At 38.9% G+C, this 13773-nt stretch overlaps 1 long non-coding RNA gene across 12 annotated transcripts in view; it reads left to right on the top strand.

Annotated features, from left to right (window-relative positions):
• LOC138920407 (uncharacterized) overlaps positions 1–6165 on the top strand; it is a 36968-nt gene extending 30803 nt beyond the window's left edge. For all 12 annotated transcript variants that reach the window (XR_011431543.1, XR_011431558.1, XR_011431546.1 and 9 more), the window contains 2 exons: positions 2459–2944; positions 4216–6165. This is a non-coding gene — a long non-coding RNA (uncharacterized lncRNA). The remainder of the gene's footprint in view (positions 1–2458; positions 2945–4215) is intronic.
• Positions 6166–13773: the final 7608 nt, after the last annotated feature.

Raw genomic sequence — 13773 nt, 5'->3', positions numbered from 1 at the left:
GCATTTCCCTGATAATTAGTGACGTTGAGCACTTTTCCATATACCTATTGGCCATTTGTATGTCTTCTCTGGAAAAATGTCTATTCAGATAATTTGCCCATTTTTTAAGTTGGATTATGTTCTTTTTTGCTATTGAGTTGAGTTCTTTATATATTTTGGATATTAGTCCCTTATCAGATAAATGGTTTGTGAATATTTTCTCCCATTCTGGAGGCTGTCTTTTCAGTTTCTTGACTGTTTCCTTGGCCGTGCAGAAGCTCTTTAGTTTAATGTTGTCCCACCTGTTTATTTTGGTTTTTGTTGCCTATGCTTTCGGTGACTCATCCAAGGAATCAAAAATGAGTAATTTTTAAGATCAATTAAATACGTAATTCTTTGATTTACTCTGTACGTGTCCTTCTTATTATTATCCCTGTGGTTTCAAAATATGGATTTGAGAACCTGACAAGATAGCTCTAGCTTATGTACTGTCTGCTTAAGCAAGTCAATTTGTATTTTAGTTGTGATAGATAAACCAGAGTTTTAAGTGGAAATGTTGTAGCATCTGGTGGTAGCAAAGTACCACATATAGATGAAATTAATGCAGATCAACTCCGGTAGATTTATGGATTGAAGTAGTCACAGTTTTGACCTGTGTGTGTGAGCATAAGCATTTAAAAGAACAAACAAAAATCATGTTGTCAAAATTGCCAGTTGCCTTGGTAGCTTTCTACAAGTACTTGTACTATGTCATTTGCAGTATTCTTTGCCAAAATATTAGAACATTTAAAAACCTTAGACTATGGTGTCAGGACGCTGCCCGAGTTTGACAGCAGAGTTGGCAGAGGGCACTCACAATATTGGGGGAAATTAGCAAGTCAGCTTGTAAAGAAGACACAAAAGACCTTGGCAAATGGGATGTGTTAAGTCTACAGGTTTTCTTTTGAAGTTTTTTGTAATCAAAGACAAGAATAGAAAATTGCTATTAAGGCAGTGTATGTGTGTGTGTGTGGTTTTTCTTTTTTACGTGTCTCTCTCTCTAGTACATATATTAAATATACTATTATTTTGAAAGAATGAGTGGTTCTACAGTTTGCACTGAAGAACTTTGCCACTGCACAGCATGAGTTTGTCAGCGATCACTCCTTTCCAAATGTTTTTTCCTAACCATCTAAAAGCGGCTTTTTGATAAGAAAATGTTTGATAGATTTAAGTCGGAAATAACTGTTTTAACTTTATAAGAAAGATCTGCTAAATTTGAAATTTTATGTATATTTTCATCTAAAATGAAATGAAGATAAATCAAAGAAGAAATATTGATTTAAGTGATAGTTATTATTAACATCTTTTAAAGAAATATGCATTTTTTTCTGAAAAAGAATTGAAGGAAATAAGATTAAACCTGTTAGAAATATGAGCAAAAGACATAAATAGTTCACAAGAAAGGAATAAAAATGGCCTTAAACATATGAAAAGATGTTGAACTTCACTGATAACAAGAGAAAATGCAAAGTAACTCTACTCTGAGACATTTCTTACCCATCGATTGGTAAAAATTAACAATCATGACACATTCTGTTGGTGAGGCTGTGGGAAAACAGACATATGTACACTGCTGGTGGGGATGCAAATTGGTACAACCCTTATGGAGGGGACTTTAGCAATGTTTATCAAAACTGCATACGCATTTATCTCTTGGTCCATCTAGCCCACTTTTAGAAGATATGCCTCCAAGAATACAAAAATACTTATGTACAAGTTTAATCACTGCAGCTCTGTCTGTAATTGCAAAATAGTGGAAGCAACCGAAATGTCATACTTACAAAGTGATTGAATAAATGATGGTATATCCACACAAATGAGATCTATGCAACTCTAGAAAGAATCCATGTGAACAGTTATGGAATGAGTGCTGGTATATATTGTTGAGTGAAAAAAAGAAAAGTGAAAAAGAGTGTCTACAATATGCCACTTTTTGTGTGAGAAAGAAGAGAGAATACGAAAATATGCACGTTATCTCTTGACTTGCACAAAAGCGGCACAGAATGGAGACATCAAAAATAAATGAGACCAGTGACCCACACTGAGTGGGAAGGATGAAGGTGGAAAGAATGTGGGGGTGGAAGTGAGGTACAGAGAGCGAGACACTTTGTTGCATAGACCTCTTGCCAGTTCTGAATTTTAGAATCATGCTGATGTTTATATACTAAAAACAAAAACAAACAGAACACCAAGAATGGGGGAAACCTACAATGGAGTACAAAGAAACCAATGAAACTATATCTATTTTACGTGAAAAACATCACACAGAAGGGGAAAAAAGAGCTAATTCAAATAACTTCTAACACAGAATTTTGAGTACCCACTCTTCAGTCAAGGAAACAAATATTGAAATCTGCTTAATATTGAGATCTGGTTTGTTTTTGAGTACTTCTGGTATGGGCTACAGATTTTGAAACTGTTTTTCTGTGTATTCCAGGACTGAACATATAAGTCAGATTTCTCACCGTTGGAGAAGAAAGTACAAATATAGAAAGAAGAAAGGCTAAAATGAACCTTGTGGAATTGGATTAGAATGGGAAATATTAATATGAATTCATGGTTTGTGCACGTTTGTATATGTGTATATACATACTTTCCAGCTCAGTCCACCGAAAGGGGCTAGAAAGACTAACACCTCAGTAGCAATGGGCTCATCTAGAGCCCAGATCTTGGTTTTTGATCCACACTAAAAGAAACCAGGGCTTGAAGGCTGGGGTTGGGAAAGTACACATAAGCTTGGAAGATCTTGTTGTGACAGAAATTAAAGAAGTACTCAAAGAATTTTGGCGACATGTCAAAAGGACACAGCAGCAAGATTGAAGTGGTTCCCTCTGGCCAAATCTGGGACAATTTGAGCATCAAAATAAATAATGAGACTATGGAGTATAACCCATCGAGTAAAATAGGAACCCATGAGTTATACGTAAGTAAATAAACAAGGGAGAAGAAAAAGCTCTTCCTTACAGTAGAATGTCAACTAATAAATGTAGAAGGATGTTAAAACTAGGAAATTACTATCTGGCAACCATAATAGTAATAATTGATTCAGGCAAGAATCATTGATGGATACTAAAACTGGCTGGTGGAATTAACATAGTCTTAAAGATTCTCCCCACAGAACACTGATTGATTGTGAAAGGAAAAATAGTAACTTTAATCTCCAAGTATTTGGGGATTTTCCAGCTATCTTTCTGTTATTGATTTCTAGTTTAATTCCATTGTCTGAGAGCAGACATTGTATGATTTCCAGTCTCTTTAATTTGTTAAGTTGTGTTTTTATGGCCCAGAATGTGGTCTGTCTTGCTCCATGTGGACTTGAGAAGAATGAGTTTTCTGTTATTGTTGCTTGAAATAGTCTATAGATGTCAATTATATGCAGTTGATCGATGGTGCTGTTGAGTTCAACTATGTCCTTACTGATTTGCTTGCTGGATCTGTCCATTTCTAATAGAGGAGTATTGAAGTCTCCAACTATGAGAGTGGATTCATTTTTTTCTCTTTGCAGTTTTATCAGTTTTTGCCTCGTGTATTTTGATGTTCTGTTGCTAGATGCATACACGTTAAGGGCTGTTATGTCTTGGTGGAGAACTGACACTTTTATCATTATGTAATGCCCCTCTTTATGCCTGATAGTTTTCCTTGCTCTGAAGTCTGCTGTGTCTGAAATTAATAAAGCTACTCCAACTTTCTTTTGGTTAGTGTTAGCATGGTATATCTTTCTCTATCCCTTTACCTTTAGTCTCTATGCATCTTTATATTTAAAGTGGGTTTCTTAAGCCCCTCCAGTTGGGGTAAATCAAGTTAGAGTATGGGATATAACTTCTAATCTCCTTCAAAAGTTTCCATACTCTTTCTCTCTTGCTAAAATGAAAGTATTATATACTAAGAAAAGTTAAAGTAAGTTTCTTGTAGAAACATAGTTGGGTCTTGGTTTTTTCAATCCACTCTGACAATCTCTATCTTTTAATTGGTGTGTTTAGACCATTGACATTTAAAGAGATTATTGATATAGTTGGATTAATATCTACCATATTTGTTACTGTTTTCTATTTGTTGTCCTTGTTCTTTGTTCCTATCTTTGTCTTCCACTCTTTTTCTGTCTTTTGTGGTTTTATTGAGCATTTTATATGATTTCATTTCTCTCCTTTCTTAGCATATCAATAAAATTATATTTTTATTTTTTTATCTTTGTAGTGGAGAAATTTGTGATCAAAGTTAACATCATCAGTAAAAAGACAACAGATATCATATGTCTTCTGATATGATGCACTGAGAAGAACACAACATCACTTATCTGATATTCCTGCCTAAAAAATGCATAAACTTAGTTAATTATGAGAAAACATCAAACAAACTCAAATTAAAGGATATTCCACAAAGTAACTGGATTGTACTCTTCAAAAATGTCAAGATCATAAAGGATAAGGAAAGACTGAGGAATTGTTCTGGAATAAAGACCCGAGACATGACAACTGAATGTTATGCATGGTCCTAGATTTTCTTTGCTTATAATGAATATTATTAGGACAGTTGGAAAATTTAAATATAGCCATTTAGCATCATATCAGTATTAATTTCTTGATTATGATACTGATTGTGGTTATGGAAGAGAATGTCCTTGTTTTTAGTAAACATACACTAAAGTATTTAGGGATAGATAGATAAAGCAAATGTGATAAAATGCTAATATTTGAGGAATCTAAGTGAAAGTTATATGAGATTCCTTGTACCATTCTTGCAACTTTTCTGTAAATCTGAAATTATTTCAAAATAAAAACTGAAAAAATCACAATGTTATTTAGATTACTAGTAACTAGATGGTATTAGAGAAGAGTGTTATAATAGTTTCATTTTAAAAGGTCAGTGTTTATAATACTCAAGAAATCAAATCCTTTGCAACTGTTTAACTTACAATGAAAATTTTAGATAACTTAAAAATGTGTGACAATTTTTAGGATAGTGAAACTATTCTGTATACTATAATGGTGGAAACATGTCAGTTCGCATTTGTCAAAACCCATAGACAGTGTAACAGCAGGCATGAACTCTAATGTAAACTATGAGCTTTGGGTGATAAAGATGTGTCAGCATAGATTCATCAATTGTAACAAATGTGCCACTCTGGTGGGGATGTTCATAGCGAGGGAGGTTGTACAAGTGTAGGGGGAGGGAGTATATGGGAACTCTGTACTTTCTATTTGGTTTTGCTGTGAACCTAAAGCTACTCTAAAAAATAAAGTCTAGGGGCCGGCCCAGTGGTGCAGCGGTTAAGTTTGCACGTTTTGCTTCTCTGTGGCCCAGGGTTTGCCAGTTTGGATCCCGGGTGCAGACACGGCACCGCTTGGCAAAAGTCATGCTGTGGTAGCATCCCACGTATAAAGTAGAGGAAGATGGCATGGATGTTAGCTCAGGGTCAGCCTTCCTCAGCAAAAAAATAGAGGAGGATTGGCAGTAGTTAGCTCAGGGCTAATCTTCCTCAAAAATTAAAAATAAAGTCTATTTAAAAAAAAATGTGTGAGAGAATGCATACTTTTTCCAAGTCTTTTAGAGGTAAGTGAGCAAAATAATTTGAGATAATTTCCTTAGAGGCTTTATGCACATATTCACCAGAATATTTGTATAAAACCAACATAGCAGCATTTTTATAATAACCTCAACAACTCTATTGTCCTATAACAGCAGAAGAGATAAATATATTGTAACATATTCACGGGATGGAAAATTATTCAGCTATGCAAATGAATGAACTACAACACCACAAATGAATCTTACAAATCAAATGCATGAAGCAAGATGCAAATAATTCCATTTATAAAGTTGAAAAAGCCAGCCAAACTAAACTGTTGTTTAGAGACATATACATATGTGGTAAAACTAAAAGGAAAACAAGCAAATAATTAACATAAAATTCAGGATCGTGGTTATGTCTAGGGATAGAAAGAGGCGTGTATTCTGGAAAGAAGTCTTGTATGGGTGAGGGGCTGCCTTTAGGGTGCTGGTTAAGCTCTATTTTTTAATCTGGGTGGTAGTTAAATGGATGTTCACATTAGAATTAGTCATTGTACTTTACATTTATATTTTATGCACTTTTATGTGTGTGTTATATTTCACAATAAAAGAATTATTTTTTTTCCTTTTTCTCCCAAAGCCCCCCGGTACATAGCTGTATATTTTCAGTTGTGGGTCCTTCTAGTTGTGGCATGTGGGACACCACCTCAGCATGGCTTGATGAGCGGCGCCATGTCTGTGCCCAGGATTTGAACGGGCAAAACCCTGGGCCACTGAAGCATAGAGTGCCAACTTAACCACTAGACCACAGGGCCAGTCCCTAAAAGAGTTTCTAAAATAAATAGTGCTTACGGGAATTTTTTTTTTAAACACAAAGTACAATTTCAATTTTTCCTGACACCAGTCTCCTGGGGTCCTTTTCTGAATTTGACAGACAGGACCACCAGAGGAAATGCATGGATCGGGGAGGACAAAAGCAGCAGCGTGGCCCGGGAGAGGTACACGGCATCAGCCAGAGCAGTGCTTCTTAAATTTTCGGTGCCCACAGATCCAAGATGGGGGTCTTGCTGAAATGCAGATTCTGATTCCCAGCTCTGGGAGGGGCCAGGTTATTTTGCGTTTCTAACAAGCTCCTGGGTAGTGCGTGCTGCTGGTTCAGGAACCACACTCAGGCAGCAAAGAGCTAGAGCGTTTTCACGTGGAGAGTCACTAGAAGATTTTTGAAGAGTAATACACTTTTTTTGGATAGCTACAGCACAAAGTAAGGCATGTAACAGAGTACAAGGACCATTCCAAAGTTTTACTTCTCCAGAGGTGAAAAATTCCCATTTGTCTACAATGGCCTACAATTACGCATCACTTCAAGCAGACTGAGGAATAAATATAAATCTTAACAGATTCACAAACAGCAGAGGAATAAGCTGGAGCAAGAGGAACAGTATGTGAGGGGCAGAGAGAACCTCTCCACAGCCTCCTGCTGAAACCAAAACCTCCTGGGTGGAGCTTCCCTTGAGAATCTCACTGACCTGGCAAGACCGTTACTTTGGGAGGAGTTAACATTAAATGTTAGTAGTTTGGTAATAACTGAAAAGCTATCATGAGCTTCTCCCTTGGTTGGAATTGGAAACGGGCTGGATTTTAACAAGGGCAATTATTAGGATCATATGACCAGAAGAAGCAACAATTTCGTATCTGATACTCGGGTGTTAGAGCATGCCATTGTTTGTCCGGAGGGAGCGCCACCACAGGAAGTGAAAGAGCCACTGTAGCAGGAAACCACCATGAGCGCAGCTGCTGGACCCACCCAACAGAAGCAAGATGGCAGATTGACTGCCACTAGTGAGTTCCACCGACACCCAAGGAAGACACAATTCCAATCTTATCCAAATGTTTCCAGAGAACTAATGAAGAGGGAACACTTTCCACATCACTTTACGAGGACAGCATAACCTTGATACAAAAACCTGGGAAGGACACTTTGAGGAAGAAAAGTTACAGGCCAATCTTGCCCATAAACATTGAATCAAAAAGCTTAGGGGGCCGACCTGCTGGTGCAGTGGTTAAGTTCACGCATTCCACTTTGGCCTGGGGTTTGTGGGTTTGGATCCTGGGCTCCAGACCTACACACCACTCATCAAGCCATACTGTAGTTGTGTCATCCCACATAGAAAATCTAGAGGGACTTACAACTAGGATGTACAACTATGTACTAGGGCTTTGGGGAGGAGAAAAAAAGAAGATTGGCAACAGACGTTAGCTCATGGCCAATCTTCTTCACCAAAAAGTAAACAAAGCAAAACAAAACAAAATGCCTTAAACATAACACTAATACGCTATATCATTGCTTTCAATTACTTGTTGCCATTTCTTATGAGAGAATTACACTTCTACTCTCCATGGACATCAGCCTCGGTCAAAAGACTTGCTTTAGCCAACAAAACTTAAGTAAAAGTGACATGTGCCGTTTTCAAGCAGAAGCTTTAGGAACCCTTGTGAGGTTCTGCCATTGATTCCTCAGTGACAGGAGTCGGATGTCCTAGATAGGGGCTGCTTTACCTGTCTGTGTTTCAGAATGAAGAAAATGTGAATTCTGCAGCCAAAAATTTAACATGAGCAAGAATAAGCCCTGTTGCTCCAAACCACTAAGATCCGGGAGTTGTTTGCTACTGCAGAACTCGAGGACGTGTAGGAGGAAGAGCAGCTCCTCAGCCTGGTGGTCACCGGTCTGGTTGGTGGTGTCACTGATGGACCATTTGCTTCTTCTGGGTAATAGAAACAAAAGAACTATGCATTGGTATGAACAGCAGTTTACAAAGAGAAATCTTGGGGCCGGCTCCATGGCTGAGTGGTTAAGTTCGCCCGCTCCTCTGCGGCGGCCCAGGGTTCAGATCCTGGACTCGGACATGGCACCGCTCGTCAGGCCACGTTGAGGCGGCGTCCCACATCCCACAACTAGAAGGACCTGCAACTAAGATATACAACTATGTACCTGGGGGGGGAGGGGGGTTGGGGAGATAAAGCAGGAAAAAAAAAAGAAGATTGGCAACAGTTGTTAGCTCAGGTGCCAATCTTTAACAAAAAAGAAAAAGACAAATCTTTGTTCCATATGCACAGTCTCAGACGACACTGGCAAAGACAGGGAAAAGGAAGTAATGATGCATATTGAGATGAAAATATAGGAAACAAAATTATTACATTCGTGGACACTCCAGGCCATAAGGATTTCACCCCAAATATAATTAGAGGATCTTTCCAGGCTGAGGTAGCTGTTTGAGATGTGGATACCAGCAGAAAAGGACTTCGAAGATGGATCATGACCATCTGATTCGTCCCTTAGAGAAACACAGCTCCAACTGCCCCAAAGAGTCCATTAAAGCTTACACTCAGCTCAGAGCTCAAAGCCTCGTCTTTAGGAGTGGCACTCCTACCACTAAAGGAGTTCTTGTGCTGTTATACCCTAAGCTGTAAGTGCAGTTGTCATTGTTTAGATTGATTAGTGTCTTTAAAAAAACACTGATGGGGTTGGCCTGGTGGCGTAGTGGTTAAGTTCACATGCTCCACTTCAGCAGCCCAGGGTTTGCGGGTTTGGATCCCAGGTGCAGACCTACACATCACTCATCAAGCCATGCTGTGGCAGCATCCCACATACAAAAAATAGAGGAAGATTGGCACAGATGTTAGCTCAGGGGCAATCTTCTTCAAGCAAAAAGAAGGAGATTGGCTACAGATGTTAGCTCAGGGCCAATCTTCCTCACCAAAAAATACCCCCCAAAAAACAAAAAAAAACTGATGATGCCACAAAGGAAAAAAAACCCCAAACACCTGATTTGTTAACTAACAGCCAGATGCACTGTTACACCTATAGACTCTAAGTGTTTTATTTTTACTTTTAATTGTGGTAAAACACACATAACAAAATTTACCATCTTAACCATTTCTAAGTGTCAGTTCAGAAGTGTTAAGTATATTCACATTGTCATGCAACCAATCTCTGGAACTTTCTCATCTTGCAAAACTGAAGCTCTATATTAGTTAAACAACAACACTCCATTTCCCACCCCCCCCCCCCCGCCCCCACCAGCCCGTGACAACCACCATTTCGCTTCCTGTCTCAGAGAATTTGATTAGTCCATATATCTTGTAGAAGTGGAATCACAAAATATTTGTCTTTTTGTGTCTGGCTTATTTCACTTAGCATAAGGTCCTCAGGGTCCACCCATGTTATAGCACGTAGCAGACTTTCCTTCCTTTTTTAATTTAACTTAATTTAATTCTTTTCAATTTGGGATATAATTGGTATACAACACTATAAAAGTTTCAGGTATGCAGTATAGTGACTTGTGAAGTGATTACCACAATAAGTTTGGTGAACATCCATCACCTCATATAGTTACCAAAAAATTTTTTTTTCTTGTGATGAAAACTTTTAGGATCTACTCTCTTAGCAACTTTCAAATAAACCATACAGCAGTGTTAACTATATATATATATATATAGTCATCATGTTGTACATTACATCCCCAGTACGCATTTGTAAGTAGAAGTTTCTACCTTTGGACCACCTCCATGCAATTCCCCACCCCTCTTTCCTTCCTTTTTAAAGCTGAATAATAGTCCATTGTATGCATTGTGTGTATATACCACATTTTGCTTATCCCTTCACACACTCAAAGCTGTTGAAATATACAAAGTCCTTAAAGAGCTGGCGAGATTCAGGCTGTTTCAGTGGCCTGGAATAGTTGCTGGGTGTGGTTGCTGGATGGAAGAATGAGAGGCGGGATTTCTGCCAATTCACCTAAGCAGCCAGATGGTTAATCTCTGCTTTCAAAAAATCTGCTTACTTAAACTAAAGAAACAATATGCACTTGAGATTTTTTTTCAAATGAGGGAGGAAAAAAGCTATGGTAGTTGCTAGAAATTATTATAATCATTCTTTTTTTTTTTTTTTTTTTTTCCTTTTTCTCCCCAAAGCCCCTGGTACATAGTTGTATATTCTTCGTTGTGGGGTTCTTCTAGTTGTGGTATGTGGGACGCTGCCTCAGCATGGCTCGATGAGCAGTGCCATGTCCGCGCCCAGGATTCGAACCAACGAAACACTGGGCCGCCTGCAGCGGAGCGTGCGAACTCAACCACTCGGCCACGGGGCCAGCCCCTATAATCATTCTTTAAAAAAATTACAAAGGGCCGACCCATAAAGAAAAGCTAAGAAACCCTTTAACTCAAAAAGTGGATTTCCCTTTGAATTTTTGGTAGGTGGAATTAACTTGCTGAGATTTATGGAAACTCTGCCAAATATGTCTTAGAAGATATTGAAACAAAGTGAAATAAGCTCTACTTTCCAACCGAACTGTAAACGGCTCCTGTTTTCTCTTTTGATTTGGAATTTTATGGCACAGTTTTAAAAGAAACAACTAAAGTGGATTGTTGAAATAGTGGAGCATTCATCTGTACACTGCTGTTCAGGCAACTGTGGGGAAAGATTGGCTGCAGGTTTCAGTAAAGAGATTTGGTTTTCAGTATAAGAGCCCCTCCTCTGACATGTACATTTAAAAAAATTTAATCTGAAATTTGAGGAAGCTGTTCCCATAGTAACCAAGAGGAATTTCAGATGTGTAAATGCAACTAATAAGATACCTTTAGTTTAAGCATTAAAAATTTCAATCAGGGGCAGGCCTGGTGGTGCAGCAGTTAAGTTCACACGTTCTGCTTCAGCGGCCCGGGGTTTGCTGGTCTGGATCCCAGGTGTGGACCTACACACTGCTTGGCAAGCCATGCTGTGGTAGACGTCCCACACACAAAGTAGGGGAAGATGGGCATGGATGTTAGCTCAGGGGCAATCTTCCTTAGCAAAAAAAGAGGAGGATTGGCAGCAGATATTAGCTCAGGGCTAATCTTCCTCAAAAAAAAAAAAAAAAATCAATCAATGTAATCCATCACATTCATAAATTAAAGGTGAAAAATCATATGACCATTTCAATACACTCAGAAAAAGCATTCGATGACATTAAATATCTATTCATGAAAACGCCTAGCAAACTAAGAATAGAATGACATTTCCTTAATCTGATAAAAGCTATTTACAAAAACCCTGTAGCGAGCAACAAAGCTTTCCTTTGAGATTGGAACAAGATGTAGATGCCTGCAATCATCACTTCTATTTAATGTTGTCCTTGAAGTCATGCCGGCCATCTATAAAAAGGAAAAAAATTAAGTAAAAGGTAAAAGATTGGAAAGGAAGAAACAAAACTGGCATTATTTGCAGATGCTATGATTGTATGTATTTAAAAACCTTAAATAATTATAACTTAGCACAGTTGCCAGATATAAAATCAACATAAAAAATCAATTTTATTTCTACATTCCTGTAAGAAACCAAAATTGAAATTTAAAAAATCCACAATAGCATAAAAAAGTGAGGTCCTAGGAATAAGCCCACCAAAATATGTGCAAGACTTGTTCAGGGAAAATTATGAAACTTTAATGAGAGACATTGCAGAAGATCTAATAGATGGGAAGATATAATACGTTTACAGGTCAGAAGAGTCGATATTTTAAGTGTATCAAGTTTCTCCAAAAGAATTTATAGATTCAGGGTTGGCCCGGTGGCACAGCGGTTAAGTTTGCACGTTCTGCTCTTTGGTGGCCCGGGGTTCGCTGGTTCGGATCCCCGGTGTGGACATGGCACCGCTTGGCACGCCATGCTGTGGTAGGCGTCCCACATATAAAGGAGAGAAAGATGGGCACAATGCTAACTCAAGGCCAGTCTTCCTCAGCAAAAAGAAGAGGACTGGCAGCAGTTAGCTCAGAGCTAATCTTCCTCAAAAAAAAAAAAAAAAAGAAGAAGAATTTATAGATTCAATGCAATTCCAAAGAAAATCTCAACATGGCAAGAATATTGTAAAATATTTGTGGATGTATAAAGGGCTAAGAATTACCAATTTTCCTGAGAAAAGGCAGTAGGACCAACAATACCAGAGAGTAGGATTGATTACAAATCTATTGTAATTAGGGCAGTGTGGTATTAGTGTAGGGACTGGCCAATGGAAAAGTAGGAGTTTAGACAAAGGAAGCCCATAGCTGCCCATTGTCCGAGAGGACTAGCCAGCCCTGGGTGCCTCCTCACACAGACCACTGTCTTCCTTGGAAGTGTTATTCTCCAAAGTCTGGAGCCAGAGTCCCCTTCAGGAAGTGTAGCAAGGGCTGGATGAAGTGCCCTTAGTGAGAGGGGGGAGACTGCCTCAGGCTATAAGCATTTGGGGACATTCTCCCAGGAGATTTTGTAACTCAGTTTATACAAAGAGCACGCTCAACTTGAGTCAGTGTAGACCCTCCACCATCCATGACTGCACCTCATGAGAGCACACCTTGTTCTGACGAATTCTGAGTTCATACTGGTGTTGACGAAAATAATCCGTAACCAATCTATAAATGAAAATTGGGATGACTTTATTCTGAGCTAAATGTGAGGACCATACAGTCTGGGGCCTTCCTTCCCCAAGGAAGGAAGGGCACCAAAGAAGTGGGTTATACAGAGTGGTTATATACCCTCAAAGGGCATGTTTCACATATGATTGAAATGTCTCTTTTACAATAGTTATGAGACTGCTCTGTTGGCACAGCGATTGATGGACACAGCAGGTAGTAGGTCTGCCATCTTGGTGGACACAGTCTGTTGTCTCAAGCTGGGTGGTCACAGGATGGGCACAACAATCAATTCCTAGCCTAGGTAAAGATGCTTATCCTTAAGGAAATGCCAATGTGGGGGAAGTTGCATCTTTATCTTAAGGGCATCTGTTCTTGTCTTTGGGACACAGCAAATGCTTAAGCAGATATACAATGTGTGCTCAACGGCCATGTCAGGCCCTTTTGGAAAAACAAAGTCCATCCAAATTAGATTTACACCAAATGACTTCCTCATATGCTCCAATATACCCTATTCCTTGCCATTTTATTTGTCACTGGGGAAAAAACCACTCACATCTGCACCTGGAGGTGAGAACAACTTCTCAGTGGAATCCGGTCTATTATCACACACAAAGGGGGTTATCTGCCCAACGTGCATAAAAAGCTAATAATTACACCACTGGTTTTTGAGAAAAGAAAAGGCTTTATTGCGAGGTCAATCAGAAAGGAGACAGGAGGCAAGGCTCTCCAATCTGTCTCTGCCATCCAGGGCTTGGGGCAAAATTTAAGAGGTTAGAGGGAACAGGCTGGCATGTGGAAGCCCTGTCAGGGCAGGATTTG

Source organism: Equus caballus, chromosome 2 (genome assembly GCF_041296265.1).
Source record: "Equus caballus isolate H_3958 breed thoroughbred chromosome 2, TB-T2T, whole genome shotgun sequence".
NCBI classification, from domain to species: Eukaryota; Metazoa; Chordata; class Mammalia; order Perissodactyla; family Equidae; genus Equus; species Equus caballus.
Note: the sequence above shows the minus strand (reverse complement) of the source record. Positions and strands in the feature narration are given on the sequence as shown.